The sequence below is a fragment of the Talpa europaea genome, assembly GCF_964194135.1.
Source record: "Talpa europaea genome assembly, chromosome: 16".
Classification (NCBI taxonomy): Eukaryota; Metazoa; Chordata; class Mammalia; order Eulipotyphla; family Talpidae; genus Talpa; species Talpa europaea.
The window spans coordinates 23729544-23743883 of record NC_140084.1 but is presented as its reverse complement, the minus strand read 5'-3'; positions in this window follow the sequence as shown (position 1 = coordinate 23743883).

Here is a 14340-nt window from a genome sequence, read left to right as displayed (position 1 = left end):
CTTCCCTCACTGATGCTGTTGTGGGAACAGTAACTATCTAGGGGAAATGGCGCTTTCAGGGAGATGAGCCAAGAAGTGAGGGTGCTGCCACCAGGGCAGGGGTCTTGGGCAGGTTTTTGATTGCCTTTCCCAGCCCCCTCCAGGCCCAGCCTCGAGTCCCTCTCGGCAGTCTCCGTTCCAGCCTGGCCAGCCCTGTTGACTCCCCGCCAGAAATGAGAAGGGAGTAAATCCAGGGAAGTTTCCTCCTCCGCGCTGCCCCTTCTGCACCTTCCTGCCAGGAATTCCACTCCACAGATCAGCCCTGAGGAACACCTTTATTTTTCAGTGATCTCAAATATAGTACTGTGGCTGAGTAAACAGACTATTTAAAAAGTCTTTAAAAATATACAGATGGACTCTGGTGAAGAACTAGGGGTGCCTCGGTGGCAGATGTGGTAACATACATCTGAAGAGCTGTGAAGCTGTCCCTCTAAATTATATGTAGTGTTGTAAACCGATGTTGGCTCAATTTAAAAAAAAAAAAATTATAGTGCCTCCCTGGTGGTGCAAGGGGTTAAGATGCAGCACTATGAAGCTATCCGCAGCCACTGCAGCATGAGTTCGATCCCTGGCCAGGGAGCTACCCACATGGCGCAGCAGACCTCTCCTGTCTCGCCCGCTGCTCCCCTCATTAGTGTATTTCAGTACATCTGCCTGTTCTGCTCCACACTCTGTCTCTGGTGCATCCTCTCACCCCCTCATCTCTGGCCTGCACCCTAGCTCTTATATGCATAAATAAATAAATCTTTAAATAAAATAAAAATGACAGGAGGAAAAAAAAAGCTTGGGCTAAAATCCTGGCCCCTGTGTGAGTTTGGACAAGTTACTTGGTCTTTCTTCCTCAATTTCCTCAACCACAAATCAGAAAATGGGGCAGCTATATAAATAAACAGATAGTGTCCTGAAGCTTGCCTGGAAGCTGGTAAACTTAAACTGTTCTTTCCAACTTAAGTTGTTAAAGGATGAAGGAGTTCAGGACCTGTCACCCCAATTTATACCACTTCAGTGTATTGATTATTTTGCGCCTAAGGCACTTGAAAGAACAATAAATGTAGAGAGAACCTCTCTCTGAACTCCCCTTATCTGCTTAAAGACAGAGCCTCGAAAAGGAACTCCAGGTCTGCTCTCCCCTCCCTAGGAGTTTCATTGACCTGGGAGGTTGGATTCATCACAGGAGGGGCTGGAGTTCAGCATCACACCCAGACAAACTCTGCCACAAATTGTCTTATCTTCCATCTATCCTTCTAAGAGACCATTCGTCTTCCCAAAAACCTTTTCCTCTCCCCGAGATCCAGATGCTCCTGATTTTCCCCTCTTCAGATGATATTAAAGCTCATAAATCTCACTGATTATTTAGGTATTCACTTTTTTCCCTACGATGTCTCTGTGCACATAATATTAAAAATTAATGATTGTGTATACCATTTCCCCAGTTAATTGGTCTATTGTCAGTTTATTTCATAGGTCTAGTTATAAAACCTAGGAAAGTAAAAGGGAAAGTCTTTCCTTCCTAGTCAGGGGCATGAACTTTGAGCATATGAGGATTCCAGGCCTCTACAAAGGCTATCAGAAGTCTCTTTCTTTTGCAGTAAACATGGGTTTTATTTGAACCAGTGTGTTCAGACCCATGGGCTCATTTTCCACTTTCCAGAGTACCAGTCTTTTTTTTTTTTTTAAAGATTTATTTATTCATGCATACAAGAGCTGGGGTACAGGCCAGAGATGTGGGGGGTGAGAGGATTCACCAGAGACAGAGTGGGGAACAGAACAGGCAGACTGACTGATATACACTGCTGAGGGGAGCAGCGAGTGAAACAGGAGAGGTCTGTGCCGTGTGGGTTTCTCCCTGGCCAGTCAGGGATTGAACTTGTGCTGTAGAGGCGGCGGATTTCTTCACAGTGCAGTGCTTAACACCTTGCGCCACCAGGGAGGCCCCAGAGTACCAGTTTTTAATCCATCGTCATAACCACCATGAACCACCTGCCCTCCACTCCAGCATTTCAAAGCCCCTGACTTTGGTGAATTCCTCAATTGGCGTGTGTTCCCATCCTAATTCCCAGAGCTGCTAAATCAACTCTACTTGTTTTATTTCTCATAATCTTTGTTTTCATCTTTGATAATAAGCATTACTTTTGCACAGTGTGGTAGAAGAATTAAACAAATTAAATGTGTGTGAAGTTCTTAGCACAGCACCTCCAAAGGCAGGCCTTCTATTTATGTTAGCGACCAGCCTGGCACAAAGAAGAACCATAAAAATTGTGAAGGGGAGTATTCTTTTATGCATTTCATATACATTACCTCATTCGAGTCTTCCTCTAAAAATTATTAACAAAAACTGAGGTTCAGAAGGCAAGGAAGAATACCCAAAATTGCACATCTAGCAATCAAACCCTGGTGTGGAGGTGATTTCAAGTCACAATGAAGGAATGGGGGAGTGTGGCAGTGAAGAACAAGGTATGGGTACCTTGTGTGATTACACTGTGTTGAATGGAGCTCAGCCTTCCCAGGGAGTAGGACTCATAAAACACAATCGGAACAGCCCCACTAAGGGCCAAAGAGTAGGGGTAACTTAACTCCCTTTGAGGATTCCTGTCCTTTCCATGGGCCAATCCCAGGGGCAAAAGCCAGGGGCACCTGTGTCTAGAATAACTACTCAGAGTGTTCAAGTGTTCACCATAGGAAGCCAACAGTCTGTATGAAAATTGCCCACTAGCACTTCAATAGACTCTTTGGTAGGCTAAGGGGATGTGGGTCAGCCATTGGCAGCATCTGCAACATCTGGTAGGCCTTTGAGGCTCAGCATCTGCTACATCTAGTGAGCCTTTGAGGACAGAACCTATAGCTATTCTAGTATCCAGTATAAACCTGGTCATTCAGTCCTGGATGGACGGACAGATGGATGGACGGATGGATGATAGATGGGTGGGTGGGTGGGTGGGATAGATGAGCAGCAGGTGTCTGGAAGTGGAGGAATTTTAAAATGGAGAGTCAAGTCCCAAACAGAAAAAATTTACTTAATTAATTTGAAACAACATGCGTGCAGGTGCGTGCACACACACACACACACACACACACCCCTTCAAGGTAAAGGAAAAATTAAGCCTCAAAACAGATGTCAAAAACTCCATTCAGTGTTGTTACCTCCAAGGCCATATTTTGGTGGGAAGCCCTTTGTGGCATTGTTGCATAAATTGTATTAAAGACATTCTTTGTTCGATCCCTGGTGTACACCAGGGTGGCCAGCTGCTGTGCCAAGACAGCTACTAAATTAGAATGGCTTTAAATCAGTGGCAGATGCCTAAATGTTTACAGCTCCAAGGTCCCCCGGCCACACCTCCTTTCACAGCCTAATCTTTATCCTGCCTTTTAAAAGTATCTTTGGGGAGTGGGTGTGTTTGGAATTCAGAGCATAGAGACAGAGTGCAGGGAAGCCCACGGGGGTCAACCACACACGCCTGGGCAGCAAGGTGGGTAACAGCCTGAAGGGTTCTTCTCACTCAGCCACTCAGGGTGTCACAGCAGCACAGGCCCCCGGGCAGCCGTCCAGCCTTTTCTCACCTCAGGGACCCTGAGCTCAAGAGGAACATAAACAAGGGCACCAGTATGAGAACATGGTTGTGTTTGTTCTCCAGGAAAGCTGCAACCTGCATCTCAGGCTAGGACGAAAGCAGGTCACCTGGAGCAGCTCCCTCTGTTTCTGAGAAAAGCCCTCTGTGCCCCTCTTAGAGCACAAAGAGAGATGCAGCCCCAGAGGAAAGGTGTGACGGGACATCTGGTGGCACATTCCTTAGGAGAAAGGGAAGCTGGGGAGGAGGAGGGCAAGTTTGCAAAGGGGCCAGTGGGCCTCCCCAGAGGAAAAGCATTAAAACTGATCACGAGGACTCAGGTGGGCTAGGATGGCCACAGTGGAGCCCACCGGTGGCACAAGGCCCTCGGGCCCCAGAGAAAACCTCCCATGAGGTAAACTGAGTCCAGACTGGTGACGGAAAAAAGAATGGGGAGAGGAGGGTCAGTTCTGGGGTGTGGGTAATGGGGGGGGGTCACCTCAGCTCAGTGCTTGCTCTCTGAGGAAGGAGCAATGACTAGCAGCAGAGTCCTGTGTGCTGAAACTTGGCCTCCTGGGCCATCAGCACCCAGTTTCCTGCTAGGTTGGATGGATCATTAATCAGAAAAGGAGGGGACAGACCTCACAGGTACCTCAGATGAGGAGGCACTGATGAAACACATACAAGGATGGAGCTCCAGAAGCAGACTTTGCCCAGATTAGGGCAAGCGGTAGACTCACGCCCTGGGTCTAATAATCAGTTACAGTCCCTCGCCAGTGCTGGCCATGTCACTAGTAGAGTTCCAGAGAATGCAGACACTATAGAAAAAGGATCTCCCACTGGAGAGAAGCTGGAGGCCTGGTCCATGTCCGTGGAGGAGAGGTCTCTGGCTTCATTCCTTCCCCTGCCTGTGCCCTGTGCAAACTCATCTGCCTGTGGGTAAATTCCTAGACTGTTTTGGCCAATGAGATATTGGCAGACACAACCCACAGGAACAGCACTAGCGAGGTAGGTGCTATGTTTCTGCAATGGCCTTGAGAAGGTTGAGCCCAGGTCAGCCTGGCAGGGCCAAGGGAAGAGAGTGGTGGGCCACAGGGCCACCCTGCCCGACCACAGGGCCACAGCGTGGACAGTAGCACATGGCTGTGTTCAAAGCTTTTGGAGGGCTTCATTAGGTAATATTTTTGTGGCAAAGCCAACACAGAAATTCAAGAAAGGGGTCTCCCTGGTGGTGCAAGGGGTTAAGCACAGCACTGTGAAGCTATCAGCAGCCTCTGCAGCACGAGTTCAATCCCCAGCCAGGGAGGTGGCCCACATGGCACAGCAGACCTTTCCTGTCTCACCTACTGCTCCCCTCAGCAGTGTATTTCAGTCAGTTGGCTTGTTCTTTTCCCCACTCTGTCTCTGGTGAATCCTCTCACCTCCCCACCTCTGGCCTGTACCCCAGTTCTTGTATATAAATCTTTTTAAAAAAGGAAAATCAAGAAAGAAGGGCAGGCCAGTTGTCACCCCCGCCTGCCTCTTCTTCCCAGGCTGTCGGATGGCCCATCCTACCAGCAGCTGGGCAGGCACCCTGAGCTCTGCCCTTAACCCCCACTTCTTCCCTCATCCCTGCTCTCCCTGCCCCACAGGATCCCAAGCCCCAGAAGGGTCTCCACACTCCATCCTCTGAGTACTCTTGTGTCCTAACAGTCCCCGTTATTCTAAGGGCTAAGCACTTGCCTCCTCAGGTAGTTGCAGTGGGAAAATGAAAAAGATCTGCTTAACAGTGTGATTCCCTCGATTATAGGTGTGTTAGTTGTTCTTCTGACAGCGAAACTGAGACGAGCACAAGGGTATGGTTGGTTTCTTTGGGATTCAACCCCAGGAAACTGACTTGAAGGCGCAGAATGAGTAGGAAGGGGAAAGTCACATGTAAGGGTGTTGCTCCAGCTACCACACTGGGCAGATGGGGCTCAGTCCTGCTGGATACTGTCCAGAAAACTGTAGAGTGTGCTGCTTGGAATCATTCTCCCAAGGACAGGACCCCATCCTGGCACCCTACCCCCACAGAGGACAGGGTCCCTGGTACATTAACACCTCCCCCCAATTCCCACCCTGCCCGCCCTTGAGGTTGATTAAGTGCAGAGTTCAGAGAAAACCATGAAGCAGAGTAGCTGAGACCCTGGCTGGGAAGCCTAAAGAAGCTCGCAGCTGAAGGCTGACATAGGCAAAGCCACAGAGCATGGACGCCAACTGGGTCTGCTCCACGGAAGCCCTTACGAGCTATGGGTTAACCCTGTTCCGTGATCTCACAGACCCTCACTGCAAACCTGAGTGGAGGCAGGGGTCACAAACCCTGTCTTAGAGTCAAGTCAGCAAGCAAGTGGTGACTTTGGAATCCAAACTCCCACTGGCGCTATTCTGAACCCACTGATCTTACCCTAGTGCAGGCGCAGCTTTCCCATTGACTAAGTCATTCAAAAATATGCGTTATACTCCAGGCTCTGCAGCAGGTGATGGCAAGGATGGCCAGCAGAGTTGTGCAGTGTGTGCACTGAGCAAGACCACCTGCCACAGGAGACACCTGTTATATCATAAGCATAGGTGGTGTATTGGCGATGATCACTTGCTATCAGATGGCAGTAATATACCTTGTCCTAACAAAACTGTAGTAAAACGATGTTCCGGTAGACGCATCAAGCATCCTGAGGAAGGGTGGCTGTCCGCTCTGTGTCACCTGGACTCTGACAGCCTAGCCTCAGGGGAGTCCAGTGAAGAGAAAAACAGACACAGTCCCTGCTCTCATGGAACTTACAGACTGTCCAGAGAGACAAATAAACATCACACACACACACACACACACACACACATACACACACACACTTGTAAATGCTGTGAGTGAAAAGAGCATATTAGCAGGCCTTACTCAGAAAGACTTTCCCTGATGTCCCTCTCTGGAAGGAAGGAGAAGGAGAAGGAGAAGGAACTACAGAGGCACAAGTTGGAGAAAGAGTGTTCCTGGCAGAGAGAACAGAAAGCATTTAGACAAGAAGGAGCTCAGCACATCTAAGGACTTTCGGAAGCGGCCAAGAGGGTGCAGAGTACAAAGGAGAGACAAGAAAGGACGAGAGAGAAGCAACAGGGACAGACTATGTAAGGCATTGCAGACCAAGGTACCTGAATTGGGTTTTACTTTAAGGTCATGGGCAGCTGCTGGAGGATTGTAAGCAGGTTTTTGACACTGGCATTAGCACCTGCTAATTTACAGAGTTGAGGGAGGCTGAAGACAAATTGGTGAAAAGGAAGCAGACCCCTGCCTTCCCTGGGTTGAGATAAGGCCCTGCCCTCTGAGGTCCATGCCCCCCAGCAGCTCCACAGAGGTAACAGTACTAGATGCAGTGGCAGGAAAGCAGTCTGGGAGAAGATTAGAAGGTAGGCATAGGAGGCACTGGCTAACCAGTATGGCTGAAGAGACAGAGAATGCTAATTGGGTGCTGGAAGATCTTGACAATTTCTAGTTCAATTCTCCAGAGCACCCTCCAGAACACCCTACACAGCACCCTACAGAGCAGTCTCTGGAACATACTGAATCATCGCAAATAACAAAGGAGACCACAAAGCACCCTCGGGTGACAAATATACTTAGGGTCCTAGATTTAGGGATTTTGAGAACCACCATATTCAGAGCCAAGTCTGGAAAACTCCCCGTGCAACACTGAGGTGTTCTACTTACCCAACAATGCCAGCAGAGCGCCAGACACACAGCTCTGCTCAATCATTAGTAACCAATTCCATGACATGTCTCGCCTCATTCAAGCTCAGAAGTCTGAAACAGTGGCATGCTGACAACCAGAACAGAGACTTAGAGGCTGAGTAATTTCCTAGGATCACAGAGCCAGCTAGTGTTCAAGCTGGGATGTGCACCTCGTAGCTCAGTGCAGCGAAACACCTGGTGCTTCCTTCCTACCCAAAATTCAGCTACTTTGTACCCCCAGGCTGCCATCTGGGTATTCTCTCTATTCTGTTCCTCATCCTTCCTATTGTCACCTCTAATGGCTTTTTTATCTCACCACAGGTACATAGAAATAGACGTCCTGCTTCTCTCACCATGTATCCCCTCCATTCAATTTGAAGGTCTCTATTAAGAAAATTCCCCTGATCACCTGGGGCGGGTCTGTCAGTTTAACTCCACCTGTGGTTGTGTATAGTCACATGGGTAGCTGAAATAACATACTCTTTTTTCATGAACCGAAACTCAAATAAGTCACATGGATGCAAAATAAGTAAGGAATACCAAGAAACACCCCTGAAATCACCCCAGATCTGCTCTCCTACCTTGGGATCGTTGCAGCATCAACCCAATGAGATAAATATAGGACACTGTCACTGAGGCAGTTCATTAGGAGCATAGAATTTCCTTAAGGCTTTGAAACGAAATAGCAGCTGACAAAGTCAATAGCTAATACTAATTATTGCAGAGAACAGCAGTGACAGACAAAGCAACTGTGATATTCATAAAGACATATTCCTTATGAATATTCAAGGGCTTCTTTTAAGAAGAATTAGGCACATGGTGCCTGATTGAATAAAAAGGCAATCAGCATTTGCAGCAGATCAGAACATACAAATATGGCAGCTGATATTGACATTGAGGCCACATGGCAGAAAACAGTATGGGAAAAAGAATCTCTGGAAAGACTCATGGGTTCTGCAAGAACACCTAGGTTTGGAACTGGTTGAGCTCATGTAGGTGCATTTGGTAAGAATAAAGTTTGGTAAGAATAAAGACCCTGGAGTCAGACTACCTGGGTTTGAAACTGCTCCACCACTGAGGGGCTATGTGACCCTTGCAACCCCTCAGCCTCTCTCCACTCATAGAAAGGGAATAATAATAGTATCTGCCTTAGGGTATTTGTGGGATTAATTAGGATAATACAAAAAAATGTTTAAATTGTCACAGAATTTAGGAGACATTCTTTACATGCTTTATGTGCATTATTTTATTTCATTCTTATAACAGCCCTATGAGATTGATATTATTATTCTCTCTCCTTACTCCCTGAAGTAGAACTTACAAGTGGTAGAGCTGGGATTTGAACCTAGGGACCTGTCCCTGAGGCTGCTGTTTGCTGGCCTTATTAAGTCAGTAGATTTTTTCCGTGTTCCATAAAGTAAGTCAGCCCTCCTTGGGGGGGGGGGGCGGAGGGGTACTTCAGTTCCTTCATATCAACAGACATTTACTACACAACTATTATTTGCCAGCACTGTTGTAGGTATTTGAATACACCAGTGAACAAAGTAAAAGGAGAATCCTGCCCTCGAAGTACCTATATTCTAGCAGGGGAAATAATCAATAAATATAATAAATAAGTTTATCAATAACTAGTAAGCTAGCAATATCATAACTTAGATTAGTTGGTGATAAATACAGGGTCAGGGTAGCAAGGTTTCCCTTCACAAGTTGCCACTTCCCAAGGTCAAAACAGCCTCCAAAGTGCGCACCAGTGTGTGTGAGCAGTCATTTCAATACTTGTCAATTGAATTGGCTGCAGGTGACAGCAGATGACATGGGGGAAGGAAGTTTGGGGATCTGGCAGGAACCAGGGGGCCTGAGTCTCACCTCTGCCAAAAACGTTTCCGTTTCCTGCCTTCATTCCTGAAGTCATTGCCGCCCTGCCCCTCCAAGGTGCATTCACAGAGGAAGCACAGCTTACTCTTCTGTAATAATAATGGCTTCTAGCTGAGTGCTTTCTGTGTGCCAGATGTCAAGTGGAATGCTGTACAGCGAAGCTCACTGCTCTCACCTTAGACCCTAACTCAGTGCAGAAGCCACAATCCCATGGGCTTATTTGATCTTAACATCAAGAAGTGAGTCTATTTTCAAAAATTATCATTCAGGGGCTGTGCTGTTCAACTCGACTGGAGTAACGCAGCGAGGATGAACAGTCATCTCCTGCTCCTGCGGAGTGAACTGACATCTCCTAAGGGAGAGTGGCCACCCAGCTGCATCTCGGCTCTGCTGAGTTCCTTCGGCACAGGGAACACCGGGATCATTGGGAGCACTGGGAACACTGGGAGAACTCTGCAGAGCTGTGCACAACAAGCCTTGCTGGCTCCACTGAGTAGAGATTTAAGGGATTTCTCAAGGCCAGTTTCAGCAATAGGGATCATGCCATTGTTTCCATTTCATAATAAGTCACTTCATACCTGCAAGCACTTCCATGTGCATCTCAAGCATGGCCTGCTGGTCCTCCTGCACAGGTACAGCTCTGACAGTCTCCCCATTACTGGGCAGGCCATAAAGCTGTGCATGAGGACACCGCCCCCCAAACCACGCCTTCACGCATGCTGTGTCTTCTTCAGAGACAATGTTCTCAGCAAATCTACTACCTCCTGCCACTGACGAACTCGAGTCCACACAACTAAGAGTTAAGGAATCTCAGCACACTGTGAAAGGTGGGGAAACATGTAGAAATTGAATATCACAGTGGCATGTAATTTAGAACCATCTTATGACTCATTAAGCCTTCAAAACTTAAAGAGATGTTTATTTTAAACCCCATCTAAAAATTAAGCAGTTAACACACCCTTCAACCACCCTTCTTCGTGGGCAGGATGGCACAGCTAATCAGCACACTTAGCTCTCACCTCTGGGGTGAATTAAATCTGTCTTCAGTCATAACAGACTGAAGCTTAATGGCTTCCATCCAGTTGTTGCTGAGAGAGGCCTGTGTGAACAGGAACGCCTCCATGAAACGGCAGGAAAGCGTCTGGAAAAGAGTGGAGGTGTGGGATGAGGAGGGCCCCTGGGGCTGACACCAAGCCCTCAGGTCTAGAGGGGATGGCAATGCAGGGGCACTGAGTGGACACCCTGAGTGTCATCCCCATTAAGCTCCTTCTGTTGAACTAGACGCCTCTCCAGACATCCAGCGCTCCTGTTGCTTTCTCTCTTTTCCTCTCTGCCTGCCCACTGGAGCCTTAGCTTGAGTTTCTGCCTTGCGCCAGGAAGCTATCTTGTTCAAGGGGGTAGTGGCGGAGAGCCTCCTTGTTTCACTGCCTGTCTTAGTTTCAGTCAAGCGTGACTCTACAGGAAGCAGGAGTTATCCCCATTTCACAGGATGAAAATGAACTTTCCTGCGAGTATGACTGCTGCTTAATCCAATCAGTTCTCGTGTCTGGAAAGCCTGGACTCTGCAGCTGACACTGTAGCTGAACTAGTCCATGGGCTTTGAGCACTGAAAGGGACGCAATCCCATGGGTGGAACCTGACTGGAGAGTGGGCAGGCGACAAGGTTCTGAGCCAATTGAAGCCCAGTGGGCAGAAGTGTCAGGCAGAGCTCCAGCTGTGGGCGTGACCAGGACCTATGTCTCCAGCTCCTGGCTTTCTCTGCTCACTGCACCCTGCACCCTGTTCCAGGCTCTCTGTCCCCATCCCTTAGCTCCCTCTAAGACCCTTGCTGCAGTGGCTCTCATATCCTAGAGTGTTCTTTCTAAAATGCTTCCTCTAAGCACTGCCTGACCCAAATCTCCTATGGCTCTTAAGACTGGCAGAGCCCAGTAGCCAGGCTCACACTCAGCACAGCCAGCCCGTGCTCTCTCTGGTACCCCTGCTTAAAATGTCCTGCCCCTTCCTCTCTACCTGGTCAAGGGCCAGACCCAAGCCCACCTCTTCCATGAAGCTTTCCTGGCTTTCACCAGGTACCCTCCTGGGGCCTCAGAGCAACAGTCATCTGCCCCTTCCTAGTTGCCAGCTCTTGACAGCACTTCTGCTGACCGCATGAAGGAGGAAGTAAGTTTGGAATGTAGACAGCCAGGGCCATGGGGGCCTCAGCCTTGATCACACCCTGGAAACTCCATAGGTTGGCCACCTCTGGAGCAAATAGCTGTGTTGACCAAGATTAGCACTGTTGGCCTTCCAAGAACCAGACATCATGCAGTCAAGGAGACCCTACAGGTCCGAACTGATGACGAACAGCCAAAACCAACCAGAGAGGAACCGTGGTGGCACCCTGCCCATCAAGAAAACACAGGCAGAGTCACCACCTTGTCCTTGTCCACCCCACTCCATTTTTAAAAATATTTATTTATTTATGCATACAAGAACTGGAGTACAGGCCAGAGGTGTGAAGGGTGAGAGGATTCACCAGAGACAGAGTAGGGAACAGAACAGGTGGATTGACTGAAATACCCAAACCTGATTCAACATGCCCAGTTACCATAGTCCTTCCATTCTAAAATTCACTTGTTTTTAACATTTTAACCACCCACTGTGGACCAGACGACTTCAATTGTGGCTCCCCGTATGTGGACACCAACACTTGCACCAGGGTGCCTGAGTCAGCTGCAAGAATGGAGCCAGCCTCTCAGGAACCACCACATCGCTGAGTCCAAAAATTTTGGGGAACTCCAGAAATTCAGATTCTGAAGGTGAAGAAGTCTAAGAAATATTTTAACCATTTTTTTTTTTGCTTGTATCTTCCTACTTATGTGTGTGCAAAAGTAATCAGAATGAAAGATATCTACAACTAAGTCTCTTTTTAATAATGTAAGAACTCCTTCCACTATGTACACAAGAAAAATTCTAAGCCATAATGAAGCATTGTGTCCCGGGTTAAATGCCTGCTTCCTTGCACAGAGCAGCCGTGTGTGCTGCAGTGCCTGTGGCTGCGTGGCGAGACCCTCAGTTTCCAGCACCCCTCGGTCACCCCGAAGGGAACCCTGCCAGCCCTTGCCACGGGCACGCCTGACACAGCAGCCAGACACCAGTTTCTCTTCCTGCCACCCACTATTATTTCTGGAGACAAAAGAAGCCTTTGAAATATTTCCTCAAATTAAGCAATGTCACGTAATTTCTGAAGCCTAGAGGGAAAGGCAGAGAGCGCGGATGGGAGGGCCGCCTTTGCCAGAGTCGTCCCTGGGCCTTCCTCCAGGGACAGAGCTAGACAATCTCAGAGAAAAAAAAAAATTGTCGAACATGCATCGGACTCCCCTGCTGCGGGGACAGGAGCACAGGGAGGGGGCATCCATCCACCTCCACGGTTCCTGCTTTTGACAGCTCAGGGCTCGGGAGGGCTGGGGCGACTTGGTGCCCGCGCATGGGCGTGTTCAGATGTGTCTCTGGTAATTAGAGGCGCAGGCAGGCAGAGATGTGAGTGTCTCTGGGGAGCGGCCTTCTCCCCTCTGCGAGGATGCACCCCCAGCCTTGGAGAGGAGCAGCTGGACTCCAGCTACGGAGCAATGAGCCACGTGGTCAGCCTGGGAGCTGGAGGAGCAGTTAGGCTTGGGGTCCCCCAGCTGGAGATCGCAGGATCTGTGCCCTGATTTCAGATGAGTGAAGAGGTTCAGGTGGAAGATTTGCCCCAGCTCATTTGGGGACAGAACCAAGATTCATGCTGAAGCCTCCCCTCCCCCTCACGTTTAGAGAATAGTGCTGCCCCCACCTTTCACCCCATGTTGATGGAAAAGTTCCATCTTGGAAAAGGGGAAAAGCAAAGAGGGTCATGACTAGAGCTGGAGCCCCATGTTCAGGACCCACAGGCCCCACCCCCTGGTAATTACATCACCCCCAGGGAGCGCACAACCCACTCAACACCAGGTAAGGAGAAACCCATGTCGTTAGGGAGGTGCGAAGAGCCAATTAGGAAAAGCTTTTAGGGGGAATTTCAATGCCTGGAGACCATGATGAGGAGAAGGAGTTTTCCTAGCAGAGCTGTAGGCATGAACAGAGGCTCAATAGCAGTATTCCCAGAGCTTCCCCCCAGCCCAGCAGCCTCCTGAGGAGGGGGTCATCTACCGATGCACCAAGTCTTTGGGAAGCAGCAAAATGGGGGACCGAATGGGGACCACATTGTCTGGCAGCTGAAGTGCATCTCAAGTCTTCTGCCAAATTACTTCTCAAGATATTCATCAGTCCTCCAGAGAGTTCACCCTCGTGTGCATCAGCAAAATGCTAAGTTTCCTCTCAGAGGTTTCCAGGAACCTAGATCCACTTCCCATGCTAAAAGCTGAGTAAAACCAATACCTAGTGGTGTTTTTGTTTAGTTAATTTTATTTTACTCTTTTATATGAAGAATTTTCAAATGCACACAAATACCAGACACTGTAATAAACCCCACGTACCCATTGTTTGACTTCAATACTGATCAACATGTTGCCAGACCTGTTTAGTCTCTTCTTCCCACTGCATCACCATAAGGTATTTTTAAAATATAACCAACACAGAGATTCTTTAAAATCAAAAGTGTAATATGCTGGTGCTTACACATTAATTACAGAATTTGTTAAAATGCATATTAATTCATACTGTGCTAGAGGCGGTACAGTCTGAGAATGGGGCTTAAATTTGAATTTCTAGATAAACACCTTCTCCTTCCCCACCAAAGCGTGTGTGTAGACTCAGCTGGAGAGATACCCAGTGTCAGCCGGGGAAGCCCAGGCCCAAGGCAGGGTGGTGAGTGCTGGTCTGGGGCCTGGGGCAAAGGCAGGACAAGGCCCAGCCCTACCCCTCCTACCCCCCCCACCCCTCCCACCCCCACAGCCATGGCAGCAGCAGTGGCTAAAAGACACCTGTCACAATATTTAAAACCCTCCTGGGTGATAACATCCATTTATGAAGGTGAGAACTTGTACCCCTCATCCAGACAGTGTTATAAATCAACATTTCCTCAATAAACATATTTTTTTAAAAAGGGGGGAAGGAGAAAAAAGATACCAAAATGATTGTACTTGGGAATTTTTATAAATGCACATGGGAGAAAACAAGCTCAAAACTAAA